The 5,247-nt window shown below is 48.6% G+C and overlaps 1 protein-coding gene across 1 annotated transcript in view; it reads right to left on the reverse strand.

The window, feature by feature from the left end:
• The window catches only part of RBM6 (RNA binding motif protein 6), a 52,526-nt gene that overhangs the window by 35,603 nt on the left and 11,676 nt on the right, over window positions 1-5,247 (reverse strand). The gene's annotated exons all lie outside the window — the stretch shown is intronic.

Below are 5,247 nucleotides of genomic sequence, written 5' to 3' on the forward strand. Positions count from 1 at the left end.
ATGAAAACTCCAGCTTTCTCATTTTGGTATAGATGTTACTGCACATGTAACAAGAGGGTGTACGAGCTTAAGTTTAGATGCAAGAAACTAGAGAGTCTTTACTCTTCTCGCTCCTCGGAAGCTGTCATCTCAGACAGCAGCAGAAGGGACCCGCTGATTCAACTGTGTCCTCCAGTTACCTGAAACGTTATGTCCCCCAGTAACGTTCAAGCTGAACACTACAGAAGCTAAGACCATCCTAGGCCATCCTTGATGTTGAAACTATCCCCACACACTGAGGAACAACCTAAAGTCACAACCTCACCCTCCGCATGCCAAGGCCACTTCACTCCATAACAGTGCTTTCCAGACCATCATGGGCTGAGAGGCTTCCACGGGGACACACAGAAGGAGAAAAGGCTTGGATCCCTCCTCCAGCTGCTCTTTTGGCTGGTTAGGGCGAGAGCAAAACCAGTCTGCGTGTGGATTGTACCATTTTAGGCATCTAGTTGTCCTGGTGCAAAGCTTGTCTCCTCTCCTAAAGACACACCTTAACACTGGTACCTCCAAAGTATGGAGGTGAAAAGGCACCTGGTACGCACCTGGTTCCCGGCTTCAGCCCCTCCCTTTCCACAGGAAGGTAACTCCTCACGCACTTCAGGCAAGGCACCCCAATCTGCTGGAAAACAGCCCCCACCTCTCACTAGCCTACGCCAGAGAACATTTCCTGCACTCTCCAACTTTTGCTTCTCTGTTTCTTTACCATCTCTGTACTTAACCACATCAGAGACAAGGCCATACAAAACTGTTTCATCACCAAACCCTATTGATTATTTTTTTCCTTCTAGGAGCTCCTTGCACACTGTTGTAACAACATAATCCTCACTTTTGCTTCTATAACAAGACTCTGATTTTAATCTAGCTCCTTCTTTACCTTGCACGGGAATTTATTCCCCCTTCCCGCACCCTTTTAGTCAATATAATTACGCTAGAGGGAAACGTCTCAGTCTGGGTGCTGATCCGCTCAGTGAAGGATGCAGGCCTGCAGCACGCTGTCTTAAGAGGAGTGGGCACCTGGAACTAGAGTGACGGTTCCAGCTGCCAGGATCGACAGAACCAAACCCACCCAGCTGCTCCCATAGCTGTTCCCACCCTGCTCTGCAGCTTCAGCCGCGCTAAATCACATTGTGAAAATGAAGCAGCTCTCCTCTGCGCAGAAGAGAGCTGCTCTCCAGGAGCAGTGCTGCCCCTTGCTGGGAGACTGTTTTGCATTCTGGGCAGACACCTCTGCTACTTCATAGCACAGCGTGCAGGCTCCCACAGACCATTTTAAAGTCTCAAATCCAGAACTCCAGAGTCACTTTTTCCCCCTTCTGTTTAGAAAAGGGCTGTGTGAATGCTATTAGTCAGCCTGTAAGGCTCCCGATTCCCTGTCACGTAGAGGATTTTCAAAAGCTGCTGCAATCAGCAAGCCAGGATCAGAGTGCTATCTCATTTTCATGTGCACAGGCAGGAGGGGGTCTCCTGACAGACAGAAAGCAAGACCGCAGAAGTTTTCACTCTATTTGTTCTGTGATGAGAGGCAGTTTACATCCCGCTCCTGGAGAAGTGAGTGAATGGTTTGGACATGGACTTAATCCAGCATGACACAACCACGAGTGCAACGCTGAATTCGTAGATACAAAAGCTGAGACACTCGGAGGAATGTGCACTAGAAGATCCTTCCAAGCATTACATGGAGACAGTTAAGGGGGAGGCCAGCACATTTCTCCTCGTGCGCTTTCCAACCTTGACCCCTCCTCGACCAAACCGAACCCCCTAATAAGCACAGCTGCATTAACACATATAATGAGAACCAAACCCAGAAACTGTGGCCCCGCATCCTGCCAAAAAGCAGTTTCAAGCCAGATGTTCAGCTCTTTTGTCCCCAGGTCGCAGAGGGACACAGCGCTCTGCGATTCCCTTCAGCTCTCCTTGAACAGGCACCACCAAAGTGATGATACAAGAAGAGAGCAGCCTGGAGCTGCTGCTCCACTCCAAACTGTTGATGAAGATCTGCGGGGGCTTGACGCTTTCCCCCGCCTCCAGATCCAGCCCTTTGCATAGTTCTGACGAGCACGCTCGGTACAGGAGAACTACAGAGTAACATCAGCTTTGGACGATGCAGCACCCCTGCTCTGCCCCCCGCCCCCAGTGTCCTTCCACTTTAGTCCATGATGGGAAAGGCCACTGAAATGGAGCCTGGCAACAACAACACTGCCACGGATTGCCTTCAAAATGCAAAGTCTGTGGATTTTTTCCATGATCTGCAAGAACAACATCACCCAGAGCACAACACCTGACACAAAACCAAGCGGCTGGAGGCAGGACCTATAGAGGCTCCTGTCACCAAGTGTTGTGCCTCTTCCCTGCCTTTTCTGTAGGTTCAGCTCTCTGTGTAGCTGAGCTCTGCGTATGTTCATTTCCAAAGCCTTCACACAGTTTGCCTGTCAGAATGCAGCAATTCAGCTGCTCTTACCAGAAGCAGGGCAGGGGATTTTGACAGAGGTACACGGCCAGGCTCCTGATGGCAGGAACTGGCTCAATAGCTGTCCTCTCCCGTGAATGGGAGCACTCAGACACCCATGGCTTCTTCAGGTCATAACAGTAAAACCAAAGTAATCAAACCAGCAAAGCAAAATCACAGCTGAGAACTAACATGGGGTTTTTTGACACAAGGCCTAATTACATATGCAAAGATTCACATGAAGATATAAATACTGGTATCTTCTTAATTTGATTCTTCACTTACTGATTCGTACAACACTCCAGTTTCAAGATCCACAAAAAAAGCAGAAGGGAGTAAGAAGTGCTTTATGTTTTGGCAGAAGGATATGTGATCCACACAGACTCCGTCAAAAGGAAAGAAACGAGTATTTCCCCCCACACAACCTCTGAGCATAGCTACGCTGTCCAAATGAACGTTGTTCCAATGGGAACAACCCTCCAACGCGCGTACACACAATCCCTTACGGATGTTCCCACAGCACACTTGTTTTCTGCACTGATCGCTTAATACTCAGGAGCAAGAACACGCTTAATGCTCCAGGAAGCTGCTCTGCAAACATTTGAATAAGGAACATTTTGCCTCTGAAACAGATGTGTTTTAGTGAAGCAATATTTGACCACAGATAGCAGGTCCCTGTTAGCATGCCATGGCCTGGCTAAAAATCCTGAAAGCCTGACTTAAAATTCCTGTTCTATAGCTCCAGATAAAAGGATCAAAGAGCTGGGATTTAAAATAAGACTTGTTTCTATATGCACACAGTTCTACTGAACAACTGACACACAGTCATGTGTTCATGATAGGTTGTTATGTCAAAGATCTAAATAAAGAAAAACCATAATGTTGCTCTGATAGAGGCTGTAAGCAGTGTGAAGACATCCAAAAAAATCTCTCTGGAATTTTAGGCCAAATGAAAAGATCACCTAAGTACAGCAGTCCTGCCTATGCCAAACTTTTGGAAACTAAAGGAACTGGAAACAGCAGCCCTGCCTGTGCCAAACTATCTTTTAGAAAAGAAAGCATGATGGCAACAGGACAAAGACATCCAGCTCGAGAGGTGATCCAGCTCCTGGGCTCTATGAATGAGCATGCAGTAGATCATGTTTCTGCCCACTCCTACAAGCTTAAGGCACTGACTGGGTAACCTTGTCACAGAATCGTTTAGGTTGGAAGAGGACTTGTAGGACTCAGAGAGAGCGCACATTAAAGCTGAGCCATGGCCAGCCTGCTGAAGCAAGGATATTTGTGCTCCACTCTCCACAGACAGCATGACCGAGTGAAGTGCAGGGCAGGTAATCCTCTACGGAGTTTATCCCATGATAAGGAAGAAAGCTCTGTTGCTTCAACAGCATGAAGTATGGAGTGAACACGAAGGACTTCCACATCCCTTAAAGGAATCTGCAGTCTCACATGCTGACCTCTGCACACCTTGGGTAGTGGAGACAGGAGTTTGCGCACTGCTCTCGGAGAACCTGCATATTCCTTGGTCCATTGGAAGAGCTACGTCGTCCGTGGGAGATTTTGGCAATAGCCCAAACCCCTTGCACAAGTTTTTCTGTTTCCTCCAAAGAAAGATGCAGATGTAGGTCATCCATACTAAAGAGTGACTACCTCATCCCAAGAAAACACTGGAAAACACAGGGTGTTCTCTGTACCCCTATGCTATTACTGTTATTAGCAGACATTGATGCTTCCAAGAAGCCAGGGGCTCCTGTGCATGCACAGTGGTGGCTGTATCTATGCCACGCTGTGAGTCCTGCCGTTGCAGGTGGGTGAGGATGAGCCACAGTGTAGTCCCTTCCATAGCGAGCAGAGACAATAAAGCTGTCCGCACAGCCTGAAACGCCAGAGGCACCCCCGCAGCACGGTGGGGAGCGGCGGCAATCCATCTCTGCTAACACAAGCTCAGAAGCCAAAACCGAGAGCTCTCTCGGTACCAGCTGGTGGATTCTCCGCAGCAGGTGGGGGAGCGGCGGCAATCCATCTCTGCTAACACAAGCTCAGAAGCCAAACCCGAGAGCTCTCTCGGTACCAGCTGGTGGATTCTGAGCTTCCATAAATTTGTCAGATCTCTTTACTGCACAGATAAATTGGTCTTCAGAGCTACTAAAGCTGAAGAGCTGTACCAGAAAAGCTTGCTGTTGAATACTAAACAGGATGATCTGCAACAAGCCATATCCCCGATTCCTTTGAAAGGCTGAGAATTTACAAGGCACACCTGGCTGCTGGGAAAAAGTGACACTTCATGCTGCCCCTCTGTATAAAAAAGGACACTCTTAGGCTCTCACTCCTGACAGCGCTGCACTGAAACCCCAGGACACAAAAGGCAGCTGTGTTCTGGAAGGTAGAGCACTACAGTCCATCCCCCTCTCTCCACCCAGGAGGACGAGATGCAGAAAGGACCTGCCTGAGATGCTCTCGAGGGCAGACACAAACAGCCCCATAAACTATAGGAACGACAACAGTCAGAGCCCTGCATGGCTGTCAACCCTGCTTGGCCCAGGAGAGCAGTTTGTACAGTAGCACAGAGGAGAGGAGGGCAAACCCCCGACACAAATATTCTACACACTGTAGCTTTATTAAAGACAAAGTATTACATTATATTTTAATAGAAACTTGGAATCCAAGGAAGGCTGGTGCCATCACGGAACTCCATGAGGGGACTGGAAGCTGCGTACCGGGGATGGTGGTGCAGACAGGAGCTTGGTTTCGCAGTACTGCTG

The sequence above is a fragment of the Buceros rhinoceros genome, unplaced genomic scaffold (genome assembly GCF_000710305.1).
Source record: "Buceros rhinoceros silvestris isolate BGI_N320 unplaced genomic scaffold, ASM71030v1 scaffold12795, whole genome shotgun sequence".
NCBI classification, from domain to species: Eukaryota; Metazoa; Chordata; class Aves; order Bucerotiformes; family Bucerotidae; genus Buceros; species Buceros rhinoceros.